A 27,392-nucleotide genomic window follows, 5' to 3' on the forward strand; every position below is an offset into this window, starting at 1 on the left:
CCGGTGCACAAAGCAAGCACACTCCTTCCTGCTCCCGCGGGGACTCACCAGTAGACCCCTGCCCTCCCCCCAATCAATCACCACCCACCACACAGAATCTGTCATTCACAACCTGGGCCCCCAGGGGGTGTCTCTAACACACACTTCCCCACACACACGCATACACAGACATACACGCACGCAAGCTGCACCACGCTCTCCTCTCCGGGAAAAGTTCAAAGGCTCGCTTGTCACAGTATACCTCCAGCGGCTCACCTGGCTCGCTGGCACTGCCGAGTCACTCATTACAGGGTGTGGGATAAGGGGGGGGGGGGAGGGGCGCGGGTCGCCCCACAAAAGGCCCCCCGGGGGTAACTCTGACTGGCCGTTTGATGTCAACGAGCTGTCATTTGATGGTAGGATTGGGGGGGGGGGGGGGGGGGGGGGGTAGGATCTGGAGGGCTGGGGCTACGGTTAGATCATAAGACGGGAGGGAGGGAGGGAGGGAGGGAGGGAGGGAGGGAGGGAGGGAGGGAGGGAGGGGGAGCCCATCTCTAGCCGTGGCTTTTGATGTGAGCTAGCGGAGGCTGGCGTCCTTGTAGAGGGGTGTGAAAGAAGAATGGAAGAAGGGAGGAAAAAGAGAGCTGGATGAGGGCTGCAATGCGGAGAACAAAAGAGCTACACAGCAGCGCGACCACCTGCGAGAGGGAGGAGGGAGGCGAGAGGGAGGAGCGCTCTGTACCTGTGAGAGGGAGGCGAGAGGGAGGAGCGCTCTGTACCTGCGAGAGGGAGGCGAGAGGGAGGAGCGCTCTGTACCTGCGAGAGGGAGGCGAGAGGGAGGAGCGCTCTGTACCTGCGAGAGGGAGGCGAGAGGGAGGAGCGTGAGAGGGAGGAGCGTGACCACCTGCACAGGAACGGCAACGCTGAACGCTTATCTATTCAGATATAGTTAGTAGGGCTGCTCGTTTGTGGCGAAATTCATAATCGTGATTCAAGAATGGTAAATGGCAAATGGCATTTACAATTTGTTCCTCACATTTTACCCATTCACTCACACCGACGGCGGAGGCAACCATGCAAGGTGCCAACCTGCTCATCAGGAGCAATTAGGGGTTAAGTGTCTTGCTCAAGGACACATCGACACACTGCCCGGGAATCGAACCGGGAACCTCCGGATTGCCAGACGACTGCTCTACCTCCTGAGCCACTGTCGCCCCTTCGTATGCGTTTATTGAAAGTTTAACACTGGTGTTTCTTTGTGTCGCAGCCACGACCGTGTGACAAACCGGTCTACCTTCCAAGTCTAACTCCTCGAAGCCAAAGTGTTTCCAGACGACTAAAAGGCTGCCTTTCTGTCGTCTTCTACAAGCTGCCAAAGAAACACGCCGTCGCTCCCTCCTCCCTCTCGGCACACAAGCTGAGGCTGCGGTTACACTATGGCCAGTTTTCGTTTAGTTTTCAGGGTCAGTTTAGCTTTTCAGAACGCAACGTAATGGCAGGCAAGTTAGACATCGTTTTTGCCTCCTGAGCAAAGTGATGTATATACATTAAACTAAATAAGACTCGTGCACATCTGGTTGGACTCCGACTGGAGGTGCAGGTCAGCGCAAGAGAGATATATAAAAACGAAAAGGAGAATACCTTTTTATTGTTGCACAACGCGTTTCGCTATCTGCTTCCTCAGGTGCTATGCAGCAGGTGTCAATGATCATCATTATGTACAGCATACTCCACCCCACATCGTAACACATCAAGCCCATTGGCTACTCAATTATCACATTTAATTTTATCATTTTGCAGGATGTAATGCATATAACTCTTATGTATAGAAATGATGCCTAGAGACCACATATATACACACTCATTTTTGAAAATTATATATAATAACACAATATGAGAGAAGTGACAAATACCTAGGTCATTAGATCTGATAAACAGTTTAAAACAGACTTAAAACCACACAGATTACACAGAACGGATAGTGGTTACAAAAATGGATTCAGCTCGAGGGATTCATTTAGACCATGGGGTTCTACAGAATTCAGAGTAAAAATCCAGTATGCTTCCCTTTGTAAGAGAAGTTTTATTATATCACCGCCCCTGGGTGGTAGGGTGACTCTTTCTATTCCAATGAACCTTAGAGAGGCTGTGGATCCATGATCTCTCTCCTTATAGTGTCTCGCAATGGCATAATCCATATTGTTGTTCCTAATGGCTGCCTTGTGTTCTGCTATTCGCACCTTCAAATTTCGTTTTGTTTGTCCAACATAGACCTTACCACAGGGGCATTTCAGCATGTATATCACATGAGTGGTGTTGCAATTAATAAGGTCCCTTATTTTATATTCCTGTCCAGACTGTGGATGGTAGAAAACCTTTGTTTTCATGGTTTGAACAATGGGTACATCGACCACATGGATGGTTACCACTAGGGATGCACCGATATGAAAATTGGCCACCGATACCGATACCAATTGTTCAACTAACACTATCGGCCGATACCGATATTTGTATATTTGTATATAAGTATTTGTAATTTTTTTTTTTTTTTTTTTTTTTAATGAAACTACTGTATATTTGTATGTGTATGTTTGTATTTGTAGGCCTCTTTACTTACTTAAAAAAAGGAAACATCAAGAAATATGTTTATGGTATCACTATCTCTCTCCCAGTATCGTCTGGCGGCCTGCAGAGGGATACTATTTTCTCAACCAGAGCGTTCAACCAATGCAATGGAACCATTCTGGGGGCCTGCAGCGGGATACTATTCTCTCAACCAGAGCTTTCAACCAATGCAATGGAACCATTTTGATTGACAGTCGATTCGGCCAATTACGCCACACCGCTAGCACCCACCTCCTGCTGTTCTTACCACCAATCGGCAAGCGTTTATTCATTTTCTACTTTCGGGCATGCCGCCATTGATCTGCTTGCGACTCACTCGAGAGCACAACAAACTTAACGTAGCTAATACCTTAGCTGCCCGGCCCGCCGACCAGCGCTCCACAGCATGACCAAATGAGACATAATGATTTTACTGCAACAAATGTTATAATAAAACAAAGCCTTTCTATACATTTGTCTGGTTGAAAACTTTATTAACAGATTGCAGAATGGGTAGTTTGGTACGGAATGAGCAACGGAATGGAACTGAACTATGAACGGAATAATGCCTTGCTTACTTGCTGTGTTCGGGTAAATAATATGCTGATGTTATATTGAACGTGTAACACTAACTATATAACGTTATTAACTAACTAGCTACCGTACCGGGAGCTCACGTTGATGCCTGGATGGTGCTAACTAACTAGCTACCGTACCGGGAGCTCGCGTTGATGCCTGGATGGTGCTAACTAACTAGCTACCGTACCGGGAGCTCACGTTGATGCCTGGATGGTGCTAACTAACTAGCTACCGTACCGGGAGCTCGCGTTGATGCCTGGATGGTGCTAACTAACTAGCTACCGTACCGGGAGCTCGCATTGATGCCTGGATGGTGCTAACTAACTAGCTACCGTACCGGGAGCTCGCGTTGATGCCTGGATGGTGCTAACTAACTAGTAGTGGGTAGTTGGGTACGGAATGAGCAACGGAATGGAACTGAGCTATGAACGGACTCGGAGTAATGCCTTGCTGCTATGGGTAATAATAATATGCTGATGTTATTGTCCGTGTAACACTAACTATATAACGTTAATGCCACAAAACGAATGCCTTGTTAATCGTAAGTAGTAACTGTGATGCAGTAGCTTGTGTGTGTGTGGGACGGCGGGCGTTGTGCAGGTAGGTCGCGAGTGAACTTTTTTTTTTTTGCCTTTTGACGCTACACAAATTGATGGTTATTTATCGGCGACTGCTATCGGCACATTTGAGCTTATCGGCCGATAGGCCGATAGCAGTCAACAAGGCACTTATCGGCCGATACCGATACCCGACCGATATATCGGTGCACCCCTAGTTACCACACAGCTCTGTTAGCCAGTTAGAGTGACTTACTACAGGGGATTTATACATAGAATTGACGACAGCGTGCGTCCCTTATGTTTTTTCCCCTTTTAAAACAAAATCTTGGTGGTAATGATGAAATGTTTTTTAAAAGGGGGTCACATTTGAGTATGTTCCAGTGTTTGTAAATAATGTTTTTAACAACTTGAGATGAAGTACTATATTCTGATGTAGTACAATGCCAAAGCAGTAGGTGGCAGTAGGTGGCGATGTAGTTCAAACATGAAGGCCATTTTCAACCAATCAGAAAAGTTGAATGTGCCAATACACTTCCTGCTAAAAATCAACAATTCACCATCTTTAAATGCCTCGCGTGAGCCATTTAGCCAACGTAGCATTTACAATACAAGACAAAATGGGCAAGTGGCCCAAATAATCGTTTTATCCCGATTATCTCGTTTTCGGGGTCGTGGGAAGCCAGAATCGCAATTAAAACTTGAGTAATCACCCCGGGCGGCCCGGAAACAGTTAGGTTCTTTATTTTCATGCCAGTTTTCTACATCCTACACAGCCGAGAGGAACCGTTCCCACTAAACAAACACACTGGGAACAGAAATACCACTTATATATCGGTGGCATTGGAGCAATAACGGAAGCAAAAATGAGGACGATTTAGATAAATATTCAGTTCAACTTATTACATTAAATAATAGTTCAACGGTGTGACTGACAATATTGGGTTTGTGTGGCTTTCGGGAGGGAAGAGCTTCAAGCCGGGCAACAGAATAATGTGCAGCAGCGCCTTGATCAGTCTGCCAGCGGCGCCACGGCTGTGCCTGGTGCCAGATGAACGTCAAAACAACAGTCAGCAGCTTAGCGCCAAAGCCCCGTCCCTCCGTTACTAAGACAGTCTCTTCCTGAGACGAAACACTTTGGAATGCTGGGGAAGGAAAAAAAAGCAACGAACAATTCAGCGATTGTTCTGGACTCGTGTCGAGCTCAAACTGAGTGACATCCTCGTGATTGGTATTCCTGGTGTGTTCATTCTGCGTTTTCACTCAAACTGGCGAGTTCGCATGATTGGGTCTTTTGGGGTCTGAGCGTGTGTGTGGGGGGGGGGAAATCTCTGTTTTTAGTTAGAGGGAAGTGAAGTCATTCGGCATTTAAGCCTTTGAGACCCGTGGTTGTAGCTTTAACAGGGTGTCAGGTTTCAACAAGTTACATTTAAGACTTTTTAAGACCTTCTTAATACCACTTAAGAGCTAAATTTAATACCAATTTCACGACCATACTAGCAAAGAAAACAAACCCCATAGTGACACTGGACTAGCCGCTTGCGCGTTATACAAGCGCTCGCCAGACGCACCAAGCTAGTCCCGTAAAAAAACAATGACTTGAATACAAAAATATCCCGATAGCCGGGATGTAACCCTCGCCTCCCCCAAAATATTAAACCTGGACACCGCACACGTGCCCACAAGTGTGTCAAAAAAAGGAGGTGTAATTGTGCCCTTGTGTTTCAATTTGATTGGTCGGACTTAGAGGGGCTAAGTCCCTCCCCTTCCGCTAATCACCGTGGGACATATTCTGGAGAAAATATGTCAACGGTGAGAGAACAGTCATTGTTTGATCCCGTTTGAGTCGTGCCATGAATTACACATGTGATGCTCGTCAAGTGTAGTGAGAAAGCTTAGCTGCGTTCCAATGTGGCCATTGGAAATAACATGACTTCACCTATAAACACAACACCACTCCTTAACTTATGCAATCTAATTGGAGGGGGGCTTCCCACCCTCCAGAACATTTACAACAAGCGGTGCAAGGGGAAGGCTAAGAGAATTATTAAGGACTCGAGCCACCCGAACAACTGCCTCTTTGAACTGCTGCGGTCAGGCAAGCGATACCGGAGTCTTAAGGCGAGCACAGAAAGACTCAGAAGAAGCTTCTATCCCCAGGCCATCAGGCTGCTAAACGAACAATAAACACTATGCAACAACCATCAAATGCACACAGCACACACACCCACACTCACTCAAACAAACAACACACTGCAGCACCCACTCTCCACACTTTAGATCACACAAACACACTTTACACTTTATATTTATTGATAAAGGATTTGCACTACAACTCGTACACCTACTGTAAATTGTACCTAAATTGCACCTCATCCCACTTCTGCCTTGCACTATATAGTATTGTATATTAGTACACTGCACAGTATTGTATATTATATGGTAACTCAGTTATGTCTATTCTGCATCGAACATTGTACATATGTCTAAACTGAACACTGTGACCTCATTTTTTTTACTTCTAATTTTACTATGTTATTTTATTTCATACTATCTTGTATTGCACAGTCTCTGGAGCGTAACAGTAAGAAGCATTTTGTATAAAAGTATTCTGTACTTCTGTATGACAACTATTAAAGAAACTTGATCTAAGAGATTTGCTGGAAAAAAGTAATGCTTTCATGCATAGATCACACTAGATTGATCAACATACAACTAAGCATTTCCTGGTTGATAACAAGATGAGTGCTAAAATGGCCAAACTTTAAATACTTACAAAACCTTAAAACATAAAAAAAATAAAAATAAAATCCCCTCAAAAACAGAACTACGATCGTCCTCAGTTCCTGCAGTGCAGACACAGTAAATAGTCCCTCCAATAGTTCCTGCAGTGCAGACACAGTAAATAGTCCCTCCAATAGTTAAAACTATGAAAAGGTTCCTCCGGTCGGAAAGCGCTCATTGTGTGGAAGGTTCCCCATTCCCTCCCGATTCCCAACTGTGCATCAAGTTCCAAAAAACTGTTGACCACAAACAACTTGGCATCCTTTCAACTCGGTTTGAAGGAACATGCCAAGGTTCCTTGCTAAAATGGAGGTTACTGGCTAACGAGGTCTGAATTCGTCCACCTCCAAGTGTTTTTCGGAGGGGTTTCAGAAACTCTTCTTGAACTCGGCCCAAACCAAAATTGTGTTTTGCTGCTGCAGTAGCCATTTTGAGAGGTTGCACTCATTACGTGCAAACACTGCCAAGAGTGTTGTTCAGTGTAAGAGGAGAACATGGTTGTGTGACATCAATTTGAGGCTGAATAAAGTTCTCTCGTCATTTCCCCCCAAGCAATTTCATGGTATATTTTCTTTTCTTTTGACGAGGAAACAGTTCTAGCTCCGGCATCAGGCTATGAACTCACACTGCGAGCAGAGAGAACCTGACTGTATTAAACAAGCCCCCTGCCTGGAAACCCAGTGATGGATGCTTCCTTGTTATCAAATCACAAGAACACGCCACTTCAATAAAAAAGGGCTGCCGTTCTCAATTCTCTCCCTCTTCGGAATCCACATGAACACCATGAGAACTAGAGGTGCGCCGATTTACCTTTTCTTGGCAGATTCCAATTGACAGCATACATGTTTGTAACTTTTCTTGAATGGAAAATTCTATTGTTATGGAATATTTTTAAATGGGTCAAGACAGTGAACTGTAGAAATTCAGATGAGTCAAATTGTATATAAAAATAGAACATAGTTTATTTCTGTTTCTGTGGCCACAGAAAAAGTACCCTCAGTTTACAATCAGAGACAAGTGTACACAAGCGTCTGACCAGAAAGTGAGAAAGAGCTCTGGTCAGACTTAAAATTAAGTACCAGCTGGGAATGACTAATGAAAAACAAGATGTGATTTACTTGGACATGTCACATCTAAGTCAAGCTGTCCTGGGCCTTGGCCGTTGTTTTAAGAACACCGTCAGACTGTCGCCTAGTGTCTTGACTAGTTAAAGCTTTGTACAGAGAAATGTATTTATAACAGAACTGAACATGTTCAATAAGCTGTACAAATGATGTAACATATAATAAATACTATTCTACTATACTATTACAGCACATAATAAAACACTGACCAGGTTACTGTATCAGAACAATACAGTTGTTCAATATATACATAAACACAAAACAGTTGATACTTGTTTTTTTTGTTTTGATCTACTTTTTCTTCTCCTTTTTTCTGTATTTTTCTCCCATCCCAATTTAGTCATTATGCCAATTCCCCCCTCCCCTTCCTGGTCGTTGCGCGCATTTGCCCCCACGTGCCTGTCTAGGGAGGGTTGAAGACTATCACATGCTTCCGATACATGCGGAGTCAGCCAGCCGCTTCTTTTCACCTGACAGCGAGGACTCTCACTGGGGATTGGGGAAGTGTAACGCGTGGGAGGATCACACTACCTCCCCCAGTTCCCTCCCTCGCTGTGCAGGCGCCCTGACCGACCTGTAGGAGTCGCTGTTTACAACGACCAGGATACACCCTCGCCGGCTTCCCACCCGCTGACACTGCCAATTGTGTCAGTATGGACGACCGACCAAGCCGGAGATACCGCTGGCAGCTGAATTCGATACCAGTGTCTCTGCGGTGGTAGGCAGACGCTTAGTCCGCTGTGCTACCCAGCCGCTAGTTGATACTTATTGTGTAACCAGTTGTATGGCATTTGTGGTGCCTCGACCCTGGCCAGTCCAAGAGATTAGCTGCGATTACAGTTCCACACACGTGCAGAAAAGTGGTGCATGTTAAACAGTTTACAAGGAATTCTGCAGAAAGGTCGAGAGAGAACAGCAAGAACTGTTCATCCTTAGCCCTGTTGTGACATTCCTGAACACTGCAACGGGGGTTTTAGAGAGAACACGACGGTTGCCTAGCGTTGGGTCATACTCCTTTGAAGGGAAGGTGATAATGGGTACTATTGACCTATCTCAAGCCCTGCCCTCTTTTCTTGATCCTCCCTGGGCCTGTACAAGGGAAGCAACGGTTGTGATTGGAGGATCAAAAAAATAGGGCAGGGCTTGAGTTAGGTCAATTGTGGGGGCCTCATTTCCATGCGGGGAAACCTTTGGCCCCTGATTAGACACAACGGGCTTCAGTTACCCTGCAATTTCACGCAGAGCACTGCATGGGGCCAGTCGACCCCCCTCCCCCGATCCCCGACCCCCTCCGTCTGCCTGCACTCACAACCAACTGCTGTCTCAAGAGACTCAACTTATAGGCAGGACAAGTAAGAATTTCTCTGTTTTGATGAACATGGACTAAGAACAAAATACTGAGAGAAAAACAGGGTGGTAGGGCAAGACAGAGAGAGCACATCAATACGGACGGACAGACAGACAGACAGACAGACAGACAGACAGACAGACAGACAGACAGACAGACAGACAGACAGACAGACAGACAGACAGACAGACAGACAGACAGACAGACAGACAGACAGACAAAGTAAAGGCCTCAACGTTAGTGGCACACACTGCTGCGTACAACTTTTATGTCAACTTAAAGTCCATAAGTGTATAGAGAATACAGAGAAAATAGCATGTAAAAGGTGTATGACCTGTGCTGTTGTCAGCTGTAACATGTTGATTAGATTAGATTCAAATGTATCGTCATTATACGGCACAAATACAGTACATTTACATTTTACATTTAGTCATTTAGCTTTCATAGTCATTACACTTTTATCCAAAGCGACTTACAAGTTCTGTTCTGTACAACAAGCCAGCAGGAAGGGTACACTCTGGCAGCTAAGGGTCAGTGAGATTGTTTGTCAAACAGTGTCGAACTTGAGTGCTAAATGTAACAGTAAAGTGCAATAGTAACATACAATGTATACAATGTACAAGTGATTAAACTGGGTATAACATATATAAACGAGTACTACTGAGTAATAGTGCTAATCAGATGTATGTACAGAGTTTGTACAGATGTATGTACAGAGTTACACCAGCAGTGTAACTAGTAAGAGTAGGTGAGTGCCATGTACAGATTGATCTATCCTTGTATTGGCTAGACTCGTTGGGGAAGTGCATGTTCACATTCACCTTGGTGGCACAAGTGTGAGTGGGGAGAGAAATCGCATGGCTCTGCAGTCTGCAACTATGTAATCTGACATACATCGGGTCTAGTTTTTCCTCGACTGTAGGGTGAAAGAGAAAGAGGGGGGGGGGGGTGGTGGTGGTGAGGGTATGTTAAGAGGAGGAGGATGGGGGGGGGGGGGGGGGGGAGCTTCAGCATGCAGCCGGGCTGGCATTGTGTGCGTGTGAATTACACTCCTGACACCTCTGGCCTTGGCTTGGCTTCATTACAATGACAAAGCAGGCGAGTGAGTGCGCTTCACTGGATGAGGGGCGCTTGTGGGAGTTGAGAGGAAGCACAATGGGAGCTTCTTTGGGAGGTGAATGTGCCCTTGGATAGGCAGGCAGGCACTAGGACAGAGACTAGGACAGAGACTAGGACAGGCAGGCACTAGGACAGAGACTAGGACAGAGACTAGGACAGGCAGGCACTAGGACAGAGACTAGGACAGGCAGGCACTAGGACAGAGACTAGGACAGAGACTAGGACAGGCAGGCACTAGGACAGAGACTAGGACAGATACTAGGAAAGGCAGGCACTAGGACAGAGACTAGGACAGAGACTAGGACAGGCAGGCACTAGGACAGAGACTAGGACAGAGACTAGGGCAGAGACTAGGACAGGCAGGCACTAGGACAGAGACTAGGACAGAGACTAGGGCAGAGACTAGGACAGGCAGGCACTAGGACAGACACTAGGACTAGGACAGAGACACTAGGACAGAGACTAGGACAGAGACACTATGACAGAGACTAGGACAGAGACACTAGGACAGAGAGACACTACAACAGACAGACACTACAACAGACAGAGACTAGGACAGACAGACAGGCACTAGGACAGACAGACACTACAACAGACAGGCACTAGGACAGACAGACACTACAACAGACAGACACTACAACAGACAGAGACTAGGACAGACGGACACTACAACAGACAGACACTAGGACAGACAGAGACTACAACAGACAGGCACTAGGACAGACAGACACTACAACAGACAGACACTACAACAGACAGAGACTAGGACAGACGGACACTACAACAGACAGACACTAGGACAGACAGAGACTACAACAGACAGGCAGCACCAAGCTTAGAGCCGAGCTGAGTGTGTTGGCCGACGGGAGACAGAATCGGCTTCAAGGCCTCAGCGTGGGAAGATCAAAGCTCTTTATAACGCGTGTAGCAGGGTTTCCGTTAGAAAAAATTGTTGCCGGCCTCAGTGTCCGGTAGATTTCAATCTACCGGTCAAATGAGAGAAATTCCGGTCAGAGTTTATTGAGCTTAAAAACAATTGATAGGCAAAAGAATGACAACAAAACAAAAGAATGACATCATCAAGGCATGTAGATTTATAATATTTTTACTTAAAACTAGGCTACTTTTGCATATAAAGTCATTATATTCCAAATAAAATAAGTCCCGAGACTCGTGCTGCTGCCGACTTTAAATCAAATAGGTGTCTGTGGGCAGTCGCCCGACATTAATAAACAGCAGTCTGTTATAATCACATTTTTATGAGCTAACGAATTCCGTTATATTGGACATTTGTATTAATTATATCAAGCGAAGAACTGAGAAATTTGGCAGAGAGATACGGCAACATTATCGTGGGTTTGCGTGACGACTCTCTCTCTCTCCACCTCCCAATGACTTATTTGCGAGAGTATGTCGATGCAGAGCAGCAGATTCAGCTGTTATTGGCTCTTTTCTGGGGACCGCACAGCAGCGCCCCCCACCCAACATTGAATTGAAAATGGCTGAATTGGAGTACTGCTGGAGTACTGCATTGTGCTGCTGCTGCTCCGGCTCTGCAGCTTCACAAAAGTTCACACACCCAGCACTAAGCTCTCGCTGACAACGTCGTCATTATTAGAAGCAACGATGAAACAAATGTAATGATTGTTTCGTTCATCGCATAGGCTATTTAATTTTAGCCTATTTTAATACAATTCAAATAATCAAATTGTGCTTAGACTCAGGGAATTATTTTCACCGGACATTAAGACCGGAGAGATTAAATATGTCGGACTTCAACAGATTTTGCCGGTCAAATACCGGTAATTACCGGCTAACGGAAACGCTGGCGTGTAGCAAACAGTGTAGCCTCCATGTCACTCTGCCGGGGTCTCTTGTTCCAAGAAGCCTGACCTCTGACCCAGGACTACTGCTCCAGAGAGGGAGATCTCTGCCCCGCACGCTGACATGTTCAGTGTGTCCGGGTCTCTCATGTTCCGAGAAGCCTTTTTAACGTCTGACCTAATTCAGGACCACTGCTCCAGAGAGGGAGATATCTGCCCCGCGTGCTGACATCTTCAGTGTGTCCCACTCTTTTTTTAAATAATTTCTTTTACCTTTATTTCACCAGGTAAGAAGCTTGAGCTCAAAGAGCTATTTTTCGAGCAACACCCAACATAAAACAACAACAAACAACCATACAGGACAGTAAATGAACATAGGCGGCGGTTACACCTTTCGTTTCATTTTCGTTTCATTGTCGATGAGTTTCGCCGCAACGCGGCAGCCTCGAGTCACACTTTCGTTTTTGTCACCTGGGCACAGTGATGTAGTACACTGCCAAAGCAGTAGGTGGCAGTAGGTGGCGAACATGAAGGCAATTTCAACCAATCATAACTTGAATGTGCCAATACACTTCCTGGAAGCTCCAGCAAAGAAAATGTCAACAAGGCAGCCACCATCTTGCCTATTTACTCAATGCAGCAATTCTTTTTCAGCAAAGCCTAATAAAAGTGCAATAAACAAAACGGATACATTCACTGTGTGTTCTGCCTGTCATTTGTTGATGAAACAAAACTAACATCAACACAAGTGACCACCAAGAGCGGATAGTTTAGTCTAAAAAAAGATCGGTAGCTACAGTTAGCTGCATGCTAACGTCAATGGAATATGCCATTATAACAATATAGCATTGTGGCTAGAAGCTAACGTTAGCTCACGCTAGTTAGCCAGCACCAAACTGATGATATCGGGAGCTATCAATAGTTAGATAACATTAGAGACAACGCTGTGTGTATTAAACAAAGGTGAATAGATGACTGGGCCTTTTTGTTTAATGCTTGTTAAGTTGAAAGAGGAGCTTTGAGCTAACAGGGTCTGATAGCTAATGCTAGCTCATGTTAGCCAGTGGTAATGCTAGCAGAATGAATGGATGTAAACTTTATTTAACATATTGCATAATCGGTACAATACAATACGGCTCAATACAAACAATTCTTAAGGGAATGCAGACTGTTGTAGCTTGGACTGGGGTCCTTATAAGAATAACTTGACAACACATGGTAGCTGCAGCTATTTGGGACACAGGGACACAGAGCTCTGTCCCAAACACACACACACAAACTCTGTTGTCACCGGAGGGCACGCAGATGGTATCTACTGCGCATGGGTGTTTTCGCAACAACGGCTCCGTGCAGACTACACGGCTGTTGTCGGCGCGTTTTTTAGGGGTTCTCCAAAACGCAAACACAATTTAGCGTTTCAGCCGTATCCACCAAAAAACGCATTTCTGTGTAAAAGGGACATGAAACGTATTCAAAAACGTATAAAAACGAGCACAAAAACACTGTGTGTAACCCCTGCCATAGACAAAGGACAAAATGATAAAGATAAAAAAGAGCAGCCTGGGAGAGCAAATGCGTAACCTGAGAAGCATTTGCACACTCCCATATCGTTCATTAAAACGGCAGTAATTAGTATTTTAAAACTGTGCAAAGTAATAAAAGCTTGGAGTTTAAAGAGATTTTTGAAGTCCATTCCAGGTAAAACGGAGCAGAGTACACAAAAGCCAAAGCCTTTACCACCAAAACCTGCACGGATTACAACGTATGACGTATATCATGCCAGTTAGGGTACCTTGTGTATACTGCACCTTGTGCTGTTTACTTTTACTCATAGTATATATTCAGATTGAGAAAAATGTATTGCTTATATTTATTGAGAGCAACATATTATATATGATCCTTATCTGCACCCTTGTTCTCACTGTTTATTTTTCCTCATATTTTTATATTCAGTTAATTATATTGTTTACAATGTTCATTTTTCTCATATCTACATTTTATTGCCTATATTTATGTCTTATTACCCTGCCCATACCTGTACCTCCCCTCACCCGTGCTGCAGCCTGCTATGATGCCCGCATTTCCCCAATGGGATCAATAAAGGAAAGGAATATCTTATCTTAGATCTCTGCCCCCGACCGGGAAATCCATAAACAAACTGGGATCTGACGAATGTCTTATTAATACGAGAGACAACATGAGGAACAGGCAATTGGGCTGAACTGTGCACAGCTCCAAACCTCAGCCTCCAACCACAAGGCCCCAGAAGACACAAGTCTGCTGGTGTAAAAAGCCACAGTGGGTAGGTTTGAGATACACTTTATCTTTATATTTATCTTTATTATGGATCCCCATTAGTCATCACCGCAGAAACAACTAGTCTTCCTGGGGTCCACACACAACAATACAGTACATACATAAACAACATTATAGTAGCATATTTTTTTAAAATATATTCCAATATTCCTACATATAAAAATAATTCCAAATAGCATTACAGTACACAAACAGAGTATCAGATCACAGAAAATACAATAAAAAGGATTAAACGGGATAGGGCTGTACCGAATGCTTCGATCATAATGTTGACATTCAAATTCTAAATCAACATTCGAATTTCTTATTTTTAATATACATTTTTTTATTTTTTATTTTTTTTCAATCTGTTTAAACCAATGGGGGTTTTCTTCACAGTTGCAGTTAAAGATTAGGCTACACTAATATTATAATATTATACTATAAGACGTCACCATCACTTTCATACCAACCGTGCCCTTATTGGATTATTTATCTTGACGAAACTGATTAATCACTTTATTCAAATTGAGGATTTAGTTTAAAAAAAAATATAAAAAAAAAGTTATTTGTATTTTTTTAAGTAAACATTTTTTTATAGACATTCAAAGCTTCGTTCGAATACTTCAATCGAAGCTTCGAATGTAAAAAAATTACATTCGGTACAGCCCTAAAATGGGATTAAACTATCTTTACAGTGTACACTACAGTATCTGTGTTTTTCTTTAATGTAAACTTATTTATTTTTGTCTCAATGCTGTTTTCAAATGATTTAAAAAACGTATCTTACTGGTTATCTGTGTAAGATGTACTGGCAGTTTGTTCCAATATGACATGGCTCTATATAACACAGTTTTCTTTGCTGCATTGGTTTTTGGTAGTAGCAGTGTGAACGTTTCCCTACAGGCATGCCTAGTATTATATTTGTGTGATACACTGAGGCACTGGTATCACGTGATATCGTCATTTTCAACAAAAGTCCAGCCAGTCAACCATCAGAAGATCTATAGGGGTGGTTTTGTGTGAGGGAATGGGAGGGGAAGGGGGGCTGAGGCTATAATGGGAAGAGGTGGAAGATAAGAGAACGCACCAGACATACGGGTTCCAAGTCATTCTTGACTCGATACAAAAACCACTGTGCCATTCTTTTCTTTTTACCGTTACAGAAAACTGTGGTTGGTTCTTTTTTATGCCTATTCACCACTGCCTTTGCCTATATTACTACCTACTATGCTAATATGTCTTTACTGCTATGCACTCAAGACTGTAGCACTCAAGTACGACACTGTCACTGACAAACAATCTTATTGACCCTTAGTTGCCAAAGCTGTAGCCTTCCTGCTGACTTGTTGTACAGAACTAGCAAGTCGCTTTGGATAAAAGCGCCAACTAAATGTAAATGTTAATGTAAACAACGGAAAACTATGGCGGTAGTGTAGCGGTAAAAGGCTATGAAAAAAGAATGACATGGAACTCACATGTGAAAAAGTATGGTATGGTCCTATAAAGAAGGAAAGGGTGGGGGGGGGTGCTTGAGCACTCCACATGTGCGTGCACACACACACACACACACACACACACACACACACACAAATTATGAAAATGCTGAGTTTACTTTAGGTAGGTATTCTGTGTGGAGGTATATGTAGAAAGATGATTTAGTTAGAGGAAGGGCATGTTTGTACTCAATCGTTCAACCACTTGGCTTTGGTTACCGGGCCGATACCAGATGTAGCCAAAATGTAGCCAGAAAGGCCTCATACATCTCCCACAGGCTATTGGCCTTCTCTCTCTCTTTTTTTTTAACAAGACCTGGAAAAATGACAGGGAAAAGTATGCCCTTAGAATTCCACCTCCATGCGGTCATGTGTTATTGTAGCCTTGGGTAAAAAAGCGAGGCCATTAATGGTCTGGTTATTTTAACTGCACAGAGCCACTCCAGGGTGATGAATCACCCACTGAGTGCACGGGTGATGGGCCCCGAAAGCAGTTCCTTAGAAACCTCTGTGAGGGGAAATGTGTGGGGCGACAGGATTCTGAACCCCGCAAAGTTGAGCAACGCTTTGCCCCCCGTGGCTCGTCCCGATCCTTCCGAAAAAGAGCACTCTGTACTAGGGATGCACAATTAAATCGGAAAAAAAATTCACGATCTCAATTCATAGACCTATGCGATCTCATTTCTAAATTATGCAAAAAAAAATAAAAAATTCACTTTTTACTTAACTTTTTTAAATGATGATGAAAAATAAGAATCGCGTGAGAGAATCGTGGTCTAAATTCTTAAGAGAGAAAAATCGCGATTCACATTTTATCAAGAATCGTGCTGCAGCCCTACTCGGTACCGATGAGAGCACGACATACACCACCACCACCACCACCCCAAGAAATGCCTTCAACATCTACTGGAATGGCAGCGAGGGAAAACAGAGATTCCTTTCTCTCCCTTTTCTCCAGTTCCCTCGTCGATGAACTTTAGCCCACAGTTAAATATTCCTCTTATTCTCCTCTAACTTAAGCTCTACGATGTTAGAAATCTTTATTAAAAAACAACAACAACTGACAACCGTGGCCTGCAAATGGTGATTTGCCTTCAAAATGTATATCTACAAAATTATAATTATAATAATATAAAGTAGTAAATATCTAGATATTTATAGAATAAATATCTATAAATATCCACAAATCTAGGGTATAAAGAGGACGGTCACAAGGTGTTTCCCGTGGTCGTAGATGATCCTGAAGTGAAGTAGGCCCCCCCTGTCTGTCGAGAACCCCCCCTCTGACGGTGTGTTGCCGGGCGGACAATAGGCAGCACCGGAGGGGATGTCTATAATTAGCCTCTCCTAGTGTGCCATCCCTGCCATCTTCCGCAAATAGACCCATGCTCCTGACTGAAGGCTAAGTGCAGGGTGGATGCCTGCTCGTTTTTCTATGACCTGGATCTCCCGCTGGCACCGAGCCAACGTCTCTTCTACGGGGCTTCACTTCTCAGAGAGGTGGAGTTATCTATCACGCTCGTGGTAGACGGCTTTTAGCGGGAAATGTAGCCCCGCCGCCCTGGCGAGGAGCACCAGATCCGCCGGAGTAGAGGCGCATCGGTGATCCAGGGGGAAATAACGGTCCACTTCCGTCACAAGGAATGCCCAGGGGAATAACTCTGAAACCAGATCGACCTGTTTCCCCTACTGACCTACATGAAACCCTGCACTCTTTTCTTGATCCTCTAATCACTGGTGCTCCTGTGAATAATGTCCTGCGATGCTTAAAAGGGTTCTGAACCCCATTTCCTACTTAGCAATGACGTAGCTTCGGCTAGTTAGCCGCAAACGAATGCAGAGTCAACGGGGTCAACGGGGTCAAGCTCCTGCCTGTGTATGAGCCGACTGAAGCTAACTGAAATATACTCCACTGTAGCACACAAAGTAGATTACAGTTAGCTTCACAGTTAGCTTGTCTGTAGTTAGTTAGTTAGTTAGCTTCAGTCAGCCTGCACAGACAGGAGGTTTACCCCCATTGACTTTGCATTAGTTCGTGGCTAACTAGCCGGAGCTAGTACGAGGAACAGCGTGGACTGTGTGCCGAGACTGAGAGAGGATCCTACCGATCAACATCACAACCACCCCTTCAACCCTTTCACTACCACACTACCTAACCAAAGGATTAACCCTTTCACTGCGACAATACATATGGTTAACCCTTTCACTGCCACACAACAACGGGTTAACCCCTACACTGCCACACTACAGAAGGTTAACCTAGTGAAAGGGTTAAATAGCATAGACACAAAATCCATGATCCCCCCCCCCTGTCGTAGACAAAACAATACAGAGGCACGAGCGTGCAGAGACACGACTGCAGACGCCGACAGAGGGACTGACTTCACGCAAAAGAACCGGCAAGGAAAGAAACCAAATTTACTTACAATCGTTCCAATGTAGACAATCCGATGAAGGATCCATTTTTCAGTTCTTGAATCTTGTTGTTGCTTAGAATTCTGTGGGGGGGGAAAACATGTATTAACATAAAAGAGGAGAACAATATGATGGCATATGAACACTATTTATACAATGTATTTAGTTATACATTAATCGTGAGGCTACTAGTATCAATACAGTGTATACTGTTAAAAGTCCAACTATAAATATGAGCCTACATCTCATATATCCTTCTATTGTGCATCAGTTGCATTCATTGTACATGAATAGAGGCGTTGCATGGAATGTTTGTGTAATTCTCTTTCTTCCAACATGGCTGCCTGTAACCAATGGTAACCACAATTGAAAGACCTAACCTATGCGCAGTGGCAGAGTAGGTAAAATACTGAAGGGGGGGGGGGGGGGGGGGGGGGTATTACTGTTCCACTGTGACTTGTTCACAGGACCTAGTAATAAGACACCAAAGTTTTACATTTCTGTTGACGTATTTCTCATATATTCTTTATTTTAATTCTAATTTAGTGTATATACTCGACTACATCATGCACAATTGCACAGCCCTGTCCTATTTTATTATTATATTAATAATATTATATTAATTATATTAATTCATATTATTATTATATTCTATTGTACTTTTATTGCAATTTAGTTTATATATTCCATTTAATCTTAACAGTCTGTTAATGGTGATGCACCGAATGACCAAAACAAATTCATTGCATGTGCAAACTTACTTCAATAAAGAACTTTCTGATAACAACAGTTTGTTTCTTCCAACATGGAGCACAAATTGTCATTCCAAGCATTCCGTGCGAGGCCTCCATTATTATTATTATTATTATTATTATTATTATTATTATTATTAAAGTGATTCTGACGTTTGACAGTCCAACGACCGTGTTCGGCGCACTGCCAAAAAGGCTTCTACGTTTCATTCCATTTAGGAATTGAATTTGAGAAAGTCCCCCATCTTATAAAAAGTTAACTAAATAAAAAAATGGGCCTCGTTACAGAACAACAGTCCTCACTTCCAGACATTATATCCCTGAACGCCCAGGCGGAGAGAACAAGGGGGGGGGGGGGACAACTTCAACTTAATCTCAGTGCCCTAGTGCGTTCCTTTTATGGCGTTTTAAATTGTTAGCATCTGAGCCCTCTTCAACCCAGGTAGCCGAGATGTGATATAAAAGCGCATTCTTTCCGTGAAAGCCTCTCCGCCGTGACTGTAGTCTGACCCGGAGCGCTGGTGAGTCATCGGTGACACAGCCACAGATTCGCTTCCCAACTGCCAACGGAGCCACTTGATCCAGGAGCGGCTTTTGATCCCAAGTAGGTATCCCAGCCCTGAACCCATGAGGGCTGCCGCCATTAGCCTAACCCAGTTAACTCAATCAGATGGAATCCGTTTGTGTACTCTGCCTGATGATTCAGACAATGTACAATAATGCTGTATAGTATACAGTATACATATGCATATATCCTATCCGTCCTTTGGATGAGACGCTAAACCGAGGTCCTAACTGAATTCGTCGAAACCCAGGACGCCTATCGCAAAGAGTAGGGGGTTCCCCGACGTTAGTGGCCAAATTCCCAATCAGGTCTCTGACATCAAGGCCACCTAATCATCCCTTCCCCTTAATTGACTGATATCGATCCCTGTCTCCTGAGCCGTTCAGCCATTGTGTAGTGTGATGTGATGTGTGCCTGGTGCCAGTGTATGGCAGCCATTGAGCCTGCGTAGCCCACAGTTGGGTGCTACCAGTGGTGGTGAAGGAGGCAATTTCTACCCTACGTTGTGGGGAGCGCTTTGAGTGTCTAGAAAAGCGCTATATAAATGTAATGTTCATTCATTCATATTCTTACCAACCATATATATACTGTATATCTATCAACATCTTTCTGTACATACCTGCATATAATCCTTTTGAATCTAATCTAATCTAGTTCCAAAACGTCTTAGTTTGTTGGAAATACAAAAAGACGAAGAAGAATTTCATTCAGAAGCACAGAGACTGTTCAACTATGTGCAATAGTGCTCACTATTATTTATTTATTCATTGGAACTTTTTTTAAATTCAGCGCTGACTTTCATTGTTTGTTTGTTGTATTGGTTGTCCTTTTTGTCGCTTTTGTCAACTGCACTGAGCTACCGGATACCTGAATTACCCCAAGGGGATGAATAAAGTATCTATGATGATGATGAAAAAAATACACTGTTGACCTATTTCAGCGTTTAGGCGTCAACCCTTAATTATTTGCTGCTACCTTTGTTTTGGTACGGTTTTTGTTACTGCTCAAGGTTGGCAGGAGCCACATCAAGAGTCATACACCATCAGAAAACTGGGACCCTGAGGAATCATTTGAGATGCAGCACATTTTTTACCTATTAATATGTAATAAATATTGTAGCACAATGCAGCACATCAAAAATCTGTAAAATCTTGTGTCACCTTCAAGATCCTCCTGCTGACATATAAATCCCTACATACCACCGCCCCTCACTACCTATCCGACCTTCTGCACACCTACACCCCCTCCCGGAATCTCCGCTCCTCTGACACAGGCTTACTTACCATCCCACAAGCCAGGTTGCGGACCTTCGGGGACAGGGCTTTTAGTGTGGCTGCCCCCCACCCTTTGGAACTCCCTCCCCATGGACATCTGCAACGCTAATTCTCTCGTCCAGTTTAAAAACCAGTTGAAGACCTATCTCTTCACCCAGGCCTATGGTGTCTGATGTATCCTATTCATTCTGTTTTGTTCTGTTTTTGTTATGTTCCGTTCCGTTTTTGCATCGTTTTAGTTTAGGTCACTGTTATCCTCTCCCCTCCCCCTTTTTATTGTAAAGTGCCTTGGGTACGTGAAAGGTGATATATAAATTCAAGCCATTATTATTATTATTATGATTGTATTTTCAATCTCTCCTATTCAAACCATTAAGATTTTGAGTGTAGGAGGGCTTTATGTGATGGCCTAACTATTCTCATTACCATGTTCAATAATAAAATGCTGTTTTTAAACCATTAATTACATAGATTGTTGTTGTAATACTGAACCATTTTGACCACTGTGAATTGAAAATAAAGTAAAAAAAAATATCACATTACAACCCCAAGACATTGAAAATTATGTTAGAAAAGTTCATGATGTGAACATTCAGGAGTTTCCTGCAAAAATTGGCAAATTTCGGCAATCGCATGGCGATGATCACTCCTTTCTAAAAATGGTTAAGAAAATCCCACTCATTGTCAATGTACCAGAATCGGAATGTGAAGCTGTACATCCTCTGAATAGCCTAGCTCTCTAATTCACGGTTGTAACTAGGGATGCCCCGATCGATCGGCCACCGATCGTTATCGGCCGATACTCAGTATAAATATGCAATCTGTGAATTCCGATAATTAGTCATATTCGCCGATAGCGGAAACCGATCAAGCGAAGCTCTCACTCGCTGTCTGTCTCAGACACACACGACCTGCAAACTGCCGCTGCTCCTCCTCCCTAGCCCCGCCCGCCCCATGTAGAGTTTGTAAACAAAGAGGTGCGGCTCCTCTGCTCGAGTCTGTAGTGCACTGCATTCGACCTGCGCTAACGTTAGCTACCTAGCTATCGTTACTGTTTAAACAAAATTACCCAGTCAACTATTCACGTTTAGTAGGCATTGTCTAACGGTATTTAGCCGGCTAGCTACCGATAGCTCCTGATATCAACAAATTATCCAGAAAGTCTAGTGGTCCATGTTGATATCTCCGTTAGCTTGCGTTAGCTTGCGTCAGCTGACGTTCGTTTACTGTTCAAAACGAAATGTCCCATTGAACTAAAGTTCTGTCTTAACGTCATCTAGCCGGCTAGCAGTAGCTACAGATAGCTCTTGATATCAATGTCTTATAACATTGATTTAATGCGTATTCGAGCTGAGGGCTTGCTGAATGTGAAATGACCAAAGCATAACGTTACCAATGGGGTCCCGCTGCAGCGCCGGAGAATCCTTTTTGGAGCTGGGCTACTAGAGTACACACAGACAGTGGAGCTGTTTGCAGATAGTGAGCATTTTGACTTGTTGCGTGGTGGCGATGTCTCGCAGTCGCAGATAATACAAGTACAAGTCTAATTATATAATATATATATTTTATAAAAAAAAAAAAAAAACTTTTTATATAAAATAATTTTTAATTTCTTTTTAATCAAAAACAATCGGTATCGGATCGGTATCGGCCGATATGGCTCACGACGATCGGTGATCGGTATCGGTGGCAAAAAACGTGATCGGGGCATCCCTAGTTGTAACGTTTCACAAGGCTAGGTAATTTTATACATTTATTGGCTGATAAACCCCGTTTCCTCAGCCATTGTGTGTAGTGTGATGTGTGCCTGGTGCCAGTGTGTATGGCAGCCATTGAGCCTGCGTAACCCAAGGTTGGGTGCTACACAGTGGTGGTGAAGGAGGCAATTTCCACCCTACATTGTGGGGAGCGCTTTGAGTGTCTAGAAGAGCACTATATGAATGTAATGATCATTCATTCAGTCATTAATTTTATACAGTGAGGTCAAGTTAAAAATTAAATAAATTGTATCCATTGAAAGGGCTACTATGATCACACACAAGTACAATTGGGCTCACTGGATCCACACGAGTCTCAGTTTTACACCCATGTCTTATTGCAAATTACTGCTGTAATGTATGTACAGTATGCAGAAAATATAGGCAAATATATTGAATATACATCAAATGCAAAGAGAGGAAAATAACAAAAAAAACTGCACAGGACTAACATAAATTTGGCATGGCTGCAAAATACTTTTGTAGTTCCCCATCAAATATTTCCTCGACTTGGAGCAATATTTACTCATTTACCCCGTAAGGTAGCATGACATGATGGCTGGTATATATACGTATTTCCAGACTTCTACTTGGGAGAGGAGACCACTACCTTTGTGCTTAAAACTGTGCCCACGAAAGAGGTCTAATTAACTGCATTTAAGAGGTTTTGGAATCGGATTAACTCGATTAAATCATCAAGAGTAGACAGAAATACTCGATTACCAAAACAGTCGTTAGTGGCACCCTTGAAAACACATGATGGGTCCTTTGCCGCAAGTCATTATGCAAGAATTCTAGCCTACAGCAGTTTTCAAAATGACTACTGCAGTTGAATCCACGCTAATAACAGTTCTGACCCGTCTGCCTCCATCATTTCTTGTGAACAATTAAAAGACCGGCAGTAAGTTGTCCACGATGTAACCAACACACAACAAGAAAGAATCCATTGTAGATGGGGCATTTGAGCGATCATGAACTGTACATCACAAATTGTACGGTATCTTAATTTCACTGCACAGTAAACGTGCACAGTAGAGTAGACCCGCCGGAACCGTCCAATCACAGGCCGTCTGAAGCTGCAGGGCATAAAATGTCCCATTCTCAGCGAGAAAACACACGACGAGATGTTTCACGAGACATTAGTGTTAATTTCCAAACAAACAACATCTCCCGAAGTGTCAAGATGTCGATTCCTGCCCAAGCAGACAATAAATCGCCTTTTATTACAGGCTTCACCCGAAAGATCAATGAAGGCGGCGGCGGCCACCTCCCTCAACCCTAACGAGTACGTCTCCACCTCCAGTCGCCACGTCCTCGGGGGCTCCCCGTCCTCCAGTCGCCACGTCCTCGGGGGCTCCCCGTCCCGCCTCAGGGCCTCTCTCCTCGGGGGCTCCCCGGCCCGCCTCAGGGCCTCTCTCCTCGGGGCTCCCCGTCCCGCCTCAGGGCCTCTCTCCTCGGGGGCTCCCCGTCCCGCCTCAGGGCCTCTCTCCTCGGGGGCTCCCCGTCCCGCCTCAGGGCCTCTCTCCTCGGGGGCTCCCCGTCCCGCCTCAGGGCCTCTCTCCTCGGGGGCTCCCCGTCCCGCCTCAGGGCCTCTCTCCTCGGGGGCTCCCCGTCCCGCCTCAGTGGTCAGAGTGTATTCCTGCCTGGTGGGGGGGGGGGGGGGGGGGGCTGTGGTCAGAGTGTCTTCCTGGCCTGGTTGGGGGGGGGGGGGGGGGCTGGGCTGGTGTGGTCAGAGTGTCTTCCTGGCCTGGTGGGGGGGGGCTGGGCTGGTGTGGTCAGAGTGTCTTCCTGGCCTGGTGGGGGGGGGGGGGGCTGTGGTCAGAGTGTCTTCCTGGCCTGGTGGGGGGGGGGGGGGCTGTGGTCAGAGTGTCTTCCTGGCCTGGTGGGGGGGGGGGGGCTGTGGTCAGAGTGTCTTCCTGGCCTGGTGGGGGGGGGGGGGGCTGTGGTCAGAGTGTCTTCCTGGCCTGGTGGGGGGGGGGGGGGCTGTGGTCAGAGTGTCTTCCTGGCCTGGTGGGGGGGGGGGGGCTGGTGTGGTCAGAGTGTCTTCCTGGCCTGGTGGGGGGGGGGGGCTGGTGTGGTCAGCGCGTCTTCCTGGCCTGGTGGGGGGGGGGGGCTGGTGTGGTCAGAGTGTCTTCCTGGCCTGGTGGGGGGGGGGGGGGGGCTGCTGTGGTCAGAGTGTCTTCCTGGCCTGGTGGGGGGGGGGGGGGGCTGGTGTGGTCAGAGTGTCTTCCTGGCCTGGTGGGGGGGGGGGGGCTGGTGTGGTCAGAGTGTCTTCCTGGCCTGGTGGGGGGGGGGGGGGGGGCTGGTGTGGTCAGCGTGTCTTCCTGGCCTGGTGGGGGGGGGGGGGGGGGCTGGTGTGGTCAGAGTGTCTTCCTGGCCTGGTGGGGGGGGGGGGGGGGGCTGTGTGGTCAGAGTGTCTTCCTGGCCTGGTGGGGGGGGGGGGGGGGGCTGGTGTGGTCAGAGTGTCTTCCTGGCCTGGTGGGGGGGGGGGGGGGGGGCTGCTGTGGTCAGCGTGTCTTCCTGGCCTGGTGGGGGGGGGGGGGGGCTGGTGTGGTCAGCGTGTCTTCCTGGCCTGGTGGGGGGGGGGGGGGGGGGGCTGGTGTGGTCAGCGTGTCTTCCTGGCCTGGTGGGGGGGGGGGGGGGGGGGCTGGTGTGGTCAGCGTGTCTTCCTGGCCTGGTGGGGGGGGGGCTGTGGTCAGAGTGTCTTCCTGGCCTGGGGGGGGGGGGGGGGGGGGGGGGGCTGTGGTCAGAGTGTCTTCCTGGCCTGGTTGGGGGGGGGGGGCTGTGGTCAGAGTGTCTTCCTGGCCTGGTGGGGGGGGGGGGGCTGTGGTCAGAGTGTCTTCCTGGCCTGGTGGGGGGGGGGGGGCTGGTGTGGTCAGAGTGTCTTCCTGGCCTGGTGGGGGGGGGGGGGCTGGTGTGGTCAGCGCGTCTTCCTGGCCTGGTGGGGGGGGGGGGCTGGTGTGGTCAGAGTGTCTTCCTGGCCTGGTGGGGGGGGGGGGGGGGCTGCTGTGGTCAGAGTGTCTTCCTGGCCTGGTGGGGGGGGGGGGGGGCTGCTGTGGTCAGAGTGTCTTCCTGGCCTGGTGGGGGGGGGGGGGGGGCTGCTGTGGTCAGAGTGTCTTCCTGGCCTGGTGGGGGGGGGGGGGGGGCTGGTGTGGTCAGAGTGTCTTCCTGGCCTGGTGGGGGGGGGGGGGGGGGGCTGCTGTGGTCAGCGTGTCTTCCTGGCCTGGTGGGGGGGGGGGGGGGGGGGCTGGTGTGGTCAGCGTGTCTTCCTGGCCTGGTGGGGGGGGGGGGGGGGCTGGTGTGGTCAGCGTGTCTTCCTGGCCTGGTGGGGGGGGCTGGTGTGGTCAGCGTGTCTTCCTGGCCTGGTGGGGGGGGGGGGGGCTGGTGTGGTCAGCGCGTCTTCCTGGCCGGGTGGGGGGGGCTGGTGTGGTCAGCGTGTCTTCCTGGCCGGGTGGGGGGGCTGGTGTGGTCAGCGCGTCTTCCTGGCCTGGTGGGGGGGGGGGGCTGGTGTGGTCAGCGCGTCTTCCTGGCCTGATGGGGGGGGGGGGGGCTGGTGTGGTCAGCGCGTCTTCCTGGCCTGGTGGGGGGGGGGGGGCTGGTGTGGTCAGCGCGTCTTCCTGGCCTGATGGGGGGGGGGGGCTGGTGTGGTCAGCGTGTCTTCCTGGCCTGGTGGGGGGGGGGGGGGGGCTGGTGGGGGGGGGCTGGTGGGGGGGGGCTGGTGTGGTCAGCGTGTCTTCCTGGCCTGGTGGGGGGGGGGGGGGGGGGGGCTGTGGTCAGAGTGTCTTCCTGGCCTGGTGGGGGGGGGGGGGGGGGGGGGGCTGTGGTCAGAGTGTCTTCCTGGCCTGGTTGGGGGGGGGGGGGGGGGCTGTGGTCAGAGTGTCTTCCTGGCCTGGTGGGGGGGGGGGGGGGGGGCTGTGGTCAGAGTGTCTTCCTGGCCTGGTGGGGGGGGGGGCTGGTGTGGTCAGCGTGTCTTCCTGGCCTGGGGGGGGGGGGGGGGGGGGGGGGCTGGTGGGGGGCTGGTGTGGTCAGAGTGTCTTCCTGGCCTGGTGGGGGGGGGGGGGGGGGCTGTGGTCAGAGTGTCTTCCTGGCCTGGTGGGGGGGGGGCTGGTGGGGGGCTGGTGTGGTCAGAGTGTCTTCCTGGCCTGGTGGGGGGGGGGGGGGGGCTGTGGTCAGAGTGTCTTCCTGGCCTGGTGGGGGGGGGGGGCTGGTGTGGTCAGCGCGTCTTCCTGGCCTGGTGGGGAGGGGGCTGCTGTGGTCAGAGTGTCTTCCTGGCCTGGTGGGGGGGGGGGGGGGGGGCTGGTGTGGTCAGCGCGTCTTCCTGGTCTGGGGGGGAGGGGGATGTGGTGGGTGACATACACGCTAGCAGCACCCGCAACCCGGGGGCCAGATTGGAGTCATTATAGGGTGTGTTGAGGTTGCTTTATTACAGGGTTTGGCGAGCCGGAGGCTCTACGGAGATCTGCCGTTTGGCAAAGAGAGAGAGAGGGAGAGAGAGAGGGAGAGAGAGAGAAAGAGAGAGAGAGTGCGCACACAAGCGCTTCCTGTGACTCACGGCGGGCTTGTGCCGCTGGAAACACTAGATGTTCAGATTGCGGTGAGGGGTGCAGGACCAAGGATCCATCAAGGCTGGCGCTCGCATGAGCCGATGATGATATAGGAAAGAGATGCAGGGCCTCCTCACGCAAGGTGCCTGCTCATGAAACATCTTATTTGTGTTGAGGGACGCGTGTGGTGTGTGTGTGGCAGAGATCTGAGCCCACCACGGGGACGATGATGACTTCGTCAGACGGCGAGGCTCCTAACCGCGCAGCCTGTTTCCCCATCAGCGGATCGTAGATCCAACACGATCGACTTTCAACAAACACACGGATACATTCAGCGTCGTGCTTTTTGTTTGCTGGGTCGCCAATGCAAATAAGAG

This window comes from Notolepis coatsorum (genome assembly GCF_963971535.1).
Source record: "Notolepis coatsorum genome assembly, chromosome: 4".
NCBI classification, from domain to species: Eukaryota; Metazoa; Chordata; class Actinopteri; order Aulopiformes; family Paralepididae; genus Notolepis; species Notolepis coatsorum.